General features: G+C 37.6%; 1 long non-coding RNA gene across 1 annotated transcript in view; it reads right to left on the bottom strand.

The window, feature by feature from the left end:
• LOC125960729 (uncharacterized) overlaps positions 1-12,038 on the bottom strand; it is a 168,759-nt gene that overhangs the window by 55,284 nt on the left and 101,437 nt on the right. The gene's annotated exons all lie outside the window — the stretch shown is intronic.

The raw sequence follows: 12,038 nt of genomic DNA, 5'->3' as shown, positions 1-12,038 counted from the left end.
TATTATGTGGTAAAATTATACTGACTGGTTTCAATATCTTAGAAAGTTAAATCATCATTATATGGGAAATGTTTGAAGGCATTAATTATAAACGAATCATGAAAAATATTCTCAAGGCACATATCTTGAGTTATAATGTGATAATAGCTACATGTCCTAAAGATTTATTTTAGAGTTATGATACATACCCAATGTTTTGATTAAAAAAATTAAACTGAGTGATTTCAGGAGGAAAGTATTCATTTTCTAACTTGAAATACTAATGTGACTATGTTTATGTAATTCTAAGCTGGTACAAATTAGATACAAATGGCATAGGTATATAACGGCATAAAAAATTCAGAGGCACCAAGTGCATACCAATGCAAAACACATTAGAGGTTTTAATTCAAAAAATATATTGTATTTTTTAATAAAAATAATAAAGGCTCCTAATCTGAATCATTAGCAACCATACATGCCCTAGCATGAGACTTTGTTTTTTTAACTTCTGGTTTAAAAATAAGAGCATTTTCAACCCAAGAGGCTGAGACCAGGTGATAAAGCTTGAAGCTAGAACTATATTAGCACCCTGGTACTACACTGAAGTCCAGTTAAACATGCACAGGTGTCTGATTTGAGGAGTTACAGATGAAAGAAACACAATGGACCAAGATCCTTAGGCATAAAAGAGGATGGAGAGGGTGGAAGTGTTTTTTGATCAGTGTTTCTCAGTCCTACCTGGGCATTAACATCAGTCTTGAGTCTTCTTAAATATACAGATATCTCAATTGAAAATCAGTATTATTAAATCAAAATCTCCAGAAATATCAAGGGATTTATATTTTTAAAAAGTTTCACTTGTGATTTCTGGTTAAGGTCCAAATCTTCAAAAAATGGAGTAGGAAGCAGATGAAGACAAAGCTGAAGTACACTTTGCTATGAATGAGACACCTGTACCAAAGAAAAATTTAAAAAGAGGGTTGTTTCACAAAGAGAAGACTTTTGTTTTCACATGCACAGTTAGTGTTTTATTCTTTGGAGAATGGTTCTGAAACATCACACTAAGTCAGATTGAATTTTTTTTTAATAGAGGAAAAGGTTAAGTAAGATGAGAATGGAATAATTTTATTCTAATTTGGTAACTGGCAGGTAACACCTGATTTCCAATAGAGAAGTTACAGTAGAAGAGTTGCACTGAAGGATGCATAGAAGGATGTAACTAAACTTCTGCATGAGGAGAACCCAAAGTTAGCTGAGTAAAAAAAAAGAGACAAGTGTGAGTCTGCATTTTGGATAGTATTTGGATAAGCTGGGTGAACTGAAATAGCATATTGAAATATATTTCACCCATTTATTTTTACATGATTTTATGTACCTACTAGAAAATTTCTATTATATATGTAGCTGGCATTATATTTCTATTGAATACTGTTGCCCTAGAATTCATCTATGACCTGATTAAATCTCTGATTTTCATGAGCACAAACATATCGATGGATCAAGGCCACTGTAGACAGAGAGGCTATCACTGTTCCCCTACAAAAGCACTGCATACCAAACATCCCGGTGCTCTTTTCACAAAGACAGAGGGAAAAATTAATAATAAAAAGGTTTACCGGATGTGGTCCTGCCCACCAGAAAGACAGGATCCAGCCTCATACACCAAACTACAGGCACCAGTCCCCTCCACCAGGAAGCCTACACAACCCACTGAACCAAACTTACCCACTGGGGGCAGACACCAAAAACAATGGGAACTATGAACTGCACCCTGTGAAAAGGAGACCCCAAACACAGTAAGCAAAGCAAAATGAGAAGGCAGAGAAATACACAGCTGATGAAGAGGCAAGGTAAAAACCCATCAAACCAAACAAATGAAGAGGAAATAGGCAGTCTACCTGAAAAAGAATTCAGAATAATGATAGTAAAGATGATCCAAAACTTTGGAAATAGAATGGAGAAAATACAAGAAACATTTAAGAAGGACCAAGAAGAACTAAAGAGCAAACAGTGATGAACAACACAATAAATGAAATTAAAAATTCTCTAGAAGGAATCAATAGCAGAATAACTGAGGCAGAAAAACAGATAAGTGACCTGGAAGATAAAAGAGTGGAAATAACTACCACAGAGCAGAATAAAAGAAAAGAATGAAAAGAATTGAGGACAGTCTCAGAGACCTCTGGGACAACATTAAACACAGCAACATTCGAATTATAGGGGTCCCAGAAGAAAAAGAGAGAAAAAAAAAGGGACTGAGAAAATATTTGAAGAGATTATAGTAGAAAACTTCCCTAATATGGGAAAGGAAATAGTCAGTCAACTCCAGGAAGCACAGAGAGTCCCTACGGGATAAATCCAAGGAGAAACATGCTAAGACACATACTAATCAAACTACCAAAAATTAAATACAAAGAAAAAATATTAAAAGCAGCAAGGGAAAAGCAACAAATAACATGCAAGGGAATCCTCATAAGCTTAACAGCTGATCTTTCAGCAGAAACTCTGCAAGCCAGAAGAGACTGGCAGGACATATGTAAAGTGATGAAAGGGGAAAACCGAGAACCAAGATTACTCTACCCAGCAAGGATCTCATCAGATTTGATGGAAACATTAAAACCTTTACAGACAAGCAAAAACTAAGAGAATTCAGCACCACCAAACCAGCTTTACAACAAATGCTACAGGAACTTCTCTAGGCAGGAAACATAAGAGAAGGAAAACACCTACAATAACAAACACAAAACAATTAAGAAAATGGTAATAGGAACACACATATCAATAATTATCTTAAATGTAAATGGATTAAATGCTCCCACCAAAAGACACAGACTGGCTGAATGGATACAAAAACAAGACCCGTATATATGCTATCTACAAGAGACCCACTTCAGACCTAGGGATACATACAGACTGAAAGTGAGGGGATGGAAAAAGATATTCTATACAAATGGAAATCAAAAGAAAGCTGGAGTAGCAATTCTCATTATCAGACAAAATAGACTTTAAAACAAAGACTATTACAAGACACAAAGAAGGACACTACATAATGATCAAGGGATCAATCCAAGAAAAAGATATAACAATTGTAAATATTTATGTACCCAACATAGGAGCACCTCAATACATAAGGCAAATGCTAACAGCCATAAAAAGGGAAATAGACAGTAACACAATAATAGTAGGGGACTTTAACACCCCACTTTCACCAATGGACAGATCATCCATAATGAAAATAAATAAGGAAACACAAGCTTTTAATGACACATTAAATAAGAGGGACTTAATTGATATTTATAGGACATCCCACCCAAAAACAAAGAGAATACACTTTCTTCTCAAGTGCTCATGGAACATTCTCCAAGACAGATCATATCTTGAGTCACAAATCAAGCCTCGGTAAATTTAAGAAAATTGAAATTGTAACAAGTATCTTTTCTGACCACAACGTTATGAGACTAGATATCAATTACAGGAAAAAAAATCTGTAAACAATACAAACACATGGAGGCTAAACAAAACACTATTAAATAACCAAGAGATCACTGAAGAAATCAAAGAGGGAATTAAAAAATACCTAGAAACAAATGACAATGAAAACACGACAACCCAAAACCTATGGGATGTGGCAAAAGCAGTTCTAAGAGGGAAGTTTATAGCAATACAATCCTACCTCAAGAAACAAGAAATATCTCAAATAAACAACCTAAACTTACACCTAAAGCAGTTAGAGAAAGAAGAACAAAAAACCCCCAAAGTTACCAGAAGGAAAGAAATCATAAAGATCAGATCAGAAATAAATGAACCAGAAATGAAGGAAACAAAAGCAAAGATCAATAAAACTAAAAGCTGGTTCTTTGAGAAGACGGACAAAATTGATAAACCATTAGCCAGACTCATCAAGGAAAAAAGGGAGAAGACTCAAATCAACAGAAGCAGAAATGAAAAAGGAGAGGTAACAACTGACACCGCAGAAATACAAAGGATCATGAGAGATTACTATAAGCAACTATATGCCAAAAAAATGGACAACTTGGAAGAAATGGATAAATTCTTAAAAAAGCACAACCTTCCAAGACTGAACCAAGAAGAAATAGAAAATATAAACAGACCTGTCCAAGCACTGAAATTGAGACTGTAAAACTATAAGACACTGATGAAAGAAACTGAAGATAATACAAACAGATGGAGAGATAGACCATGTTCTTGGATTGTAAGAATCAACATTGTGAAAATGACAATACTACCCAAAGCAATCTAAGATTCAATGCAATCCCTATCAAATTACCAATGGCACTTTTCACAGAACTGGAACAAAAAATTGCACAATTTGTATGGAAACATAAAAGACCCCGAACAGCCAAAGCAATCTTGAGAAAGAAAAAAGGAGCTGGAGGAATCAGGCTGTCAGACTTTAGACTATACTGCAAAGCTACAGTAATCAAGACAGTATGGTACTGGTAGAAGAACAGAAATATAAATCAATGGAACAGGATAGAAAGCCCAGAGATAAACCCACACATGTATGGTCACCTTATCTTTGATAAAGGAGGCAAGAATATACAATGGAGAAAAGACAGCCTCTTCAATAAGTGGTGGCGGGAAAACTGGACAATTACATGTAAAAGAATGAAATTAGAACACTTCCTAATACCATATACAAAAATAAACTCAAAATGGATTAAAGACCTAAATATCAGGCCAGACACTATAAAACTCTTAGAGGAAAACATAGGAAGAACACTCCTTGACATAAATCATAGCAAGATCCTTTTTGACCCACCTCCTAGAGAAATGGAAATAAAAACAATAATAAACAAATGGGACCTAATGAAACTTAAAAGAAAGGAAACTACAAACAAGACCAAAAGACAACCCTCAGAATGGGAGAAAATATTTGCAAATGAAGCAAATGACAAAGAATTAATCTCCAAAATACACAGGCAGCTCATGCAGCTTAATAACAAATAAACAAACAACCCTATCCAAAAATGGGCAGAAGACCCAAATAGACATTTCTCCAAAGAAAATTTACAAATTGCCAACAAACACATGAAAGGATGCTCAACATCACTAATCATTAGAGAAATGCAAATCAAAACTACAATGAGGTATCACCTCACACCATTAAGGATAGCCATCATGAAGAAATCTACAAACAATAAATGCTACAGAGAGTGTGGAGAAAAGGGAACCCTCTTGTACTGTTGGTGGGAATGTAAATTGATATAGCCACTATGGAGAACAGTATGGAGGTTCCTTAAAAAACTAAAAATAGAACTTCCATATGACCCGGGAGTCCCACTACTGGGCATATACCCTGAGAAAACCATAATTCAAAAAGAGTCATGTACCACAATGTTTATTGCAGCTCTATTTACAATAGCCAGGACATGGAAGCAATCTAAGTGTCCAATGTCAGATGAATGCATAAAGAAGATGTGGCACATATATATAATGGAATATTACTCAGCCATAAAAAGAAATGAAATTGAGTTATTTGTAGTGAGGTGGATGGACCTAGAGACTATCATACAGAGTGAAGTAAGTCAGAAAAACAAATACCATATGCTAACACATATGTATGGAATCTAAAAAACAAAAAAAAAGTTCTGAAGAACCTAGGGGCAGGACAGGAATAAAGACGCAGATGTAGAGAATGGACTTCAGGACACAGGGAAGCGGAAGGGTAAGCTGGGACAAAGTGTGAGAGTGGCATGGACATATATAGACTACCAAATGTAAAACAGATAGCTAGTGGGAAGCAGCCTTATAGCACAGGGAGATCAACTCAGTGTTTTGTGTCCACGTAGAGGGATGGGATAGGGAGGGTGGGAGGGAGATGCAAGAGGGAGGAGATATGGGGATATATGTTTATGTATAGCTGGTTCACTCTGTTATACAGCAGAAACTAACACATCATTGTAAAGCAATTATACTCCAATAAAGATGTTAAAAATAAATATTAAAAAGGTTTAATGTAAATACTCCTTTATGTCCAGCACCCTCTACTTAATGAGCTTTGGTTTAACTATCTCAGCACATGGTACCTAAGTGTGAGAGGTATTGATTTCAAAATAGTACTCTCCATTTTTTCCTTTCCCCCTTTGCCCCATCTCCCATCCACCACTCTGCATTTTCCAAGCATGTTTGTCTGTTTTTTTTGCCACTGGCAAGATAGTGATAATTAAGTAGTGCAGCAGGAAATCCTAATGACCTTAGCTCTCAGGTAGAAAAATGGAGTTGTTTAGAGGGGATGCAGTGAGTTTTTAAAAGTTGATGGGTCCTGGGGCTTCCCTGGTGGTGCAATAGTTAAGAATCTGCCTGCCAATTCTGGGGACACCGGCTCGACCCCTGGTCCAGGAAGATCCCACATGCCACGGACCCACTAAGCCCGTTCGCCACAACTACTGAGTCTGCGCTTTAGAGGCCACCAGCCACAATTACTGAGCCCACAAGCCACAGTTACTGCGCCTAGAGCCCGTGCTCCAAAACAAGAGAAGCCACTGCAATGAGAAGCCCGCACACCGCAACAAAGAGTAGCCTCACTTGCCGCAACTAGAGAAAGCCCACGCACAGCAACGAAGACCCAACGCAGCCAAAACTAAATAAACAAAAATAAAATCTATTAAAGAAAAAAAAAGTTGATGGGCCCTCAAGAAAAGCTGCATGAACCCTGCTTCTTGAACTAAGCCTAAGGAGTGGCAAATAAACAATCGTAACTAGACAACATACAGAAAACAAGACAAACAAAAAATAAAATGGCCCGCTTTGAGTGGAGGAAGTTCCTACAGGGCTCCAATCATCGCTTGCTTTGCTGGGCAGGGCATGGGGCATCAAGAAACAGAATCTAGTTTTCCTCCTCAAACACAGTGACCACTTAAGTTGCATGAACACTCAAAATTTAGAGAGGCTGGGTTAGAAAGCAGCTTTCTTAAGAATAAGGCTGAGAGTAAAGCAGAAGCTGGACATCTCACAGAGGCCGAAAACTTCAGCCCTGGGTCCAAGCAAAAGCAAGTGACTCAAAAAACTCTTTGGCTTTCAGAGATGATTTTTCCACTTCATAAAATTCTGTACTTGATCTCATTCTATACTTGGAACTTGTAGATGATATTGCCACCTGGGATTTTTAGTGATTTTTGACATTTTCCTCAGAAGCACAGTCTATTGTCATTTTTGTTTTATTTCTTTTTGTGTAATATACCTCACTTACAATTCATGACTAAAAGAATGTACTGTCAGTACAACCTTGTGTTGACTGGAACAATCATGATGCAGAGGTAAAAAAAGATAATGAGAAACACTCTATTCCTCACGAAAGATCGTGCAAGGATAGAGACCTACAACTACTACCATCCTCCCCGGGGTGTACATAAAAGACCTAGAAGTTGATCTTACTGCCTAGAAATTTGGTTTTAACAGTTGCACTTCTCTGTAACTCTAAATGTGCAAAAGTAGTAGGGGCAAATGAAGTGCATGGTTCCTCTGGTAGGCAGAATTCTAACGATGTCCTGCCAAGACTCATCTACTCTGCTTATTCAAGTAAACACTAATCTACGTATTTCTGTGAAAGTACTTTGCTGATTAAATTGAGGCTTCAAACCTTGAAATAGAGCAATTATTCTGGATTATCCAGATGGGACTAATCTATTCACTTGAGCCTTTCTTAAAGCAGAGAAATCTCTCTGACTAGTGTGACAAAGATAAGGAGAAAAAGAAGTTAGAGAGATTCAAGGTGTGAGAAGGAGTCAACTCTCCATTGCTGGGTGGGAAGATGAAGGAAGCTACATGCTAAGGCATGAGGTCTACCTCCAGAAGCTGAGAGCAACCTTCTACTGACAACCAGTGAGAAAATGAGAACCTCATTCTTAAAGTCACAAATTGCTGAAATTCAGCCAACCAACTGAATAAACTGGAAGCAGATTCAACCCCTAAGCCCTAAGCTTCATTCCTAATCAAGACATCTTGATTTTTGTCTTATGATACCTGGGGAATAGTAACCAGTTAAATGATGCTGACACAAACTTCTGACCTACTGAACTGTAATATAATAAATTTGTATTTTTTAAGCCACAAAGTTGGTTGGAATTTGTTACAGCAGCAATAAACACTACTAACATAGCACCATCCAAGAGTCTCAATCGGTTAGAGTTGAAAAGACCCCAAGAAAATGTGTCCTCATGTTAGTTTTCATCAGAATTATGGGAAAAGGTTGAGATCCTCTTAATGGGCCTTCCTACTTCAAAAAGGAATATAGACAGATGACCATGCTTTGTTGCTGTTCTTTGCTTGGGTACCCAAGAAAGATATCATGTATGAGTACAAATCATTTTTTCTGGGAGTGGGAGAAGTAAAATTCAAAAGTTCAAGTGCAGTGATTTACTTGACAGGTGGAGGGTACTCTAGCAGGGAATTGGGAAAGTCCCAGAGTGAAGGGAATACAAGCAATAAAAGGGTGTGAAATGAGACAGCTGTAAGAATGGCTGGCTAGGGGTTAATCTAACAGGGAGACTGGGAAATAGAGTTAAACCCATTCCTCACAACTATCTCACCTTTGCTACCCAGAGGTGTTTATTCCCAGGCACTTCTGGCCTGTCCTATGTGTGAATGGAAAGATCTTCCCATTCCAGAAAAAGCCCTGGAGTCCAGTGATGGAAATATTGGCAGGTGGAGATTGTATACGTCATACTGAAAATGTTCACGCCTAATGAAAACAGGGAGGGCATCAACATTTCTGCTATACCATGTGGAACTGGATAGAGCAACGTGGGTCACACAAAGCAAACCAATTGTAATTTCTGTATTGTGATACATATAGAAAGGTCTGTCATAGACAGACTAATACATATTTTCATTTATGACAAATTCTGGGAACTCAGGGCATGGGAGCTGTCTTTGGACCATGAACTGATTGTCTTTAACCTTATTGTGGAATGTTGAGAAATTATTATTCTCTTGACATTGCCTAACTTGGAGGTTGCTAAATTCAATGGTGAATGATAAGTCCTTATCTTTTCGACCTTTTTAACACAGATGATTATTCTTTTAATTCTCTCTCAACATCGTATCTTGGTTTTCTCTGCTGAATTAGATCCTCTTCCTCAGTCTCCTCTGCTGATTGAACTCCACCACTCAGATTCATAAATGTTAGAAAGTCTTAGGGTTCAGATGTTGGCATTCTGCCATCCTCACTGACTCAACAGGTAATTTCATCCAGTCACATGGTTATAAATACCATCTATAGGTTGAAAAGCCCCAATTTGTATCTGTACCCTGAACCTATCCCCACAGCTGCAGACTGGTTAATTGATACCTTCACGTGGATATCTAACAGACTTTAAAAACTGTATATGGATGAAAGCAAAGCCTGGCTTATGTCTGTTCACCAAAAATGTCTCCTTCTTTATTTTTTGGTTGCTCTGGATGATAACTTTATAGATACCTTGACTCCTTTTACTCACACCTTTTACCTCTAAACCTTGTTACCTGTTTGATCTCATCACCTACTCTCTCATTTTCTCATCATACCTTTCTTTTCCTCATGATGACAAAATGAAATTATAATGGAGTAATCATAGTTCAGGCATACAAAAATAGACGATCTGGTCTCAGACACGTCTGTACCACTGAGAACTTGAACTTTCTTTGAACTGGACCAGACTCAAGGACATCACTAGACATATTCAGAAATACACCTGTCAGCTGCTACGTTATGGTCTCAAGATCTCCCCTTGTAACTATGCAACCATTTCAAACTCCATTCAATCTTTACTTAACAAGCACCCTTACTCTTTGCCAGCTCCAATTATAATTCTTGATAAATAACTTGTAATGAACTGTAATCTTGCAGTTTTTGCCTTTATAAGCTTCCCCCATTTTGTAGTCTGGCAGAACAAAATTCAAATGCTTCTTGAATCTATGCCTCCCAGACTACAGTCCTAACAAACCCCAAATAAACACCTTTTAAAAATTTCAATCAGGTCTCTGTTTCTGAAACTTTGGTTAACACGCACATAGGCAGGGAATGATCTAATCTCATGGCGTTTGCACTTGATCTTCTCTGCTTGGAGGACAGTTCTCTTCATTCCTTAGATATCCCTAGGATTTGTAACTTTACCTTCTTTATACTTTTGCTTATACATCTTGCCATCAGTAAAGCCTTTCTTAAACATTCTACTCCCACCCCTTCTTCACGCCAACCCTCCTCATCTCCCCTCCCTGCTTTGTATTTTTTCTCTGAGAATACTTGTGTGTGTATATTTCATGTGAGAGAATATATGTATACATGCATATAAAATTGTGTGAGAGAATATATTTTACTAATTCACGTGAGAGAATACATGTTAGGATTTGGGGCTGGTTTTGGTCACTGCTCTACACTTGTAAAAGAGGGCTGGGACCCATATCGCCCAAAGGCCAATGAGTGTGTCTGCTGATGGAGTATCTTTGGGGGATAAGGGAGGGAGGGTAGCTTACTTAACCTCTACCTCCATATTAAACAACTATTTATTATCATCACTTTTAAATTACTGCTTAAAAATCATGGCATCTTAGTATAAGTGTGACAAGAATGTACTGTTCACTAAAAATGAGCCACTCCTGACAGTGTAGTGTCATGTCACACACCCTTGACATAAAGGCTTTCAAAGACAAAAGATCACATGTGATCTTATCTATGGCTACCTGTCCCTCATCACAACATTCTCTCCCTGCTCACTAATCTCCAATTTCACTGTTCTTAAGCCCTTTCACACAGCATTTCCTGTACCTAGCGCCCTCTTTGCACAGGTCTTCCCATGCCTAGTTCCTCACTCTTTAGCTATCACCTTAAATGGCAGTGCATTAGGTGTACTCCCTCTAATTGTCCAATCTTTTTTTTTTTTTTTTGTGGTACGCGGGCCTCTCACTGTTGTGGCCTCTCCCGTTGAGGAGCATAGGCTCCAGACGTGCAGGCTCAGCGGCCATGGTTCAGGGGCCCAGCCGCTCCACGGCATGTGGGATCTTCCCGGACCGGGTCACGAACCCGTGTCCCCTGCTTCGGCAGGCGGACTCTCAACCACTGCGCCACCAGGGAAGCCCTAATTGTCCAATCTTGATATCCTTTTCATTGACTTCAAGACACTTATCACAACCTGGAATTTATCTTATTAATTTGGTTACTTACTTACTTATATCAGCTACTAAAATGAACGTTCTGTAAGGGAATGAGCCTTATGCAATGGAGTATTCTTAGTACTTAGCCTACTATCTCCCGTGAAGGAGGTGCGTGACAAATAGTATAAAGCAACTTACTTAATTAGTAGCCAGTAAACACCCAAAATCATACTAGGGGAAGATAAGTTGTATTAATATTGAGGTTTTATTTACCACAGCATGTACTGCATATTCTAAGGGTGTGTTTTTTGAATCTCAGTTTGAGAAGAAGAAAAGTAGTAGAGGGGGCTACCTAATTTCAAAGTTCCCTTTGAATACTATATATGTTGTTGTCTTGTTAGATATAAAGAAAACCCTTAGACTTAAAAAAAATGGTAGAATACCCTTCACTTACATTTCAATTCAAATGTTATGAAACCTAGGCTTGGTATCTTCTGAAGGATGCTTGTATGTTAGTGGCCTCTCTTTGTCATAATAGTATCAGAATTGAATTGTAATGTACAATTTTTTTTTCCTACTGTATGAATCTAAGTTAGAACTGCATTATCCTTCTCTACTAACAATGACCCATTATGAGTACATTCCATTTGCACTGTTGATGCAGTCAGTAGTATTTTCTTTTTTTAAAGAGGCTATTTAAATTCTCTTGCAATGGAGTCTATAGTACTACTTAATATTGAAAAAACTCAGTAAGACACAGAGTTCCTGTGCATTTGCCAATGTTGAAAACAGGGAAGAATTATTTTAAAACAGGAATTCATCATCTAAGAATGGCATCCTGAAATGGAAGTCAGCACCTACATATTCTTGACTAACATTTGAAAACTCTTAACAGCTAAAAATATAATTTATTTCCTCTTAGAAGAATAAGAATTAGTCAAAATTAAAAAAAAATTTAGCTA

This window comes from Orcinus orca, chromosome 12, assembly GCF_937001465.1.
Source record: "Orcinus orca chromosome 12, mOrcOrc1.1, whole genome shotgun sequence".
In the NCBI taxonomy this organism is placed as follows: Eukaryota; Metazoa; Chordata; class Mammalia; order Artiodactyla; family Delphinidae; genus Orcinus; species Orcinus orca.
This window is presented reverse-complemented; position numbering and strand designations above follow the sequence as displayed.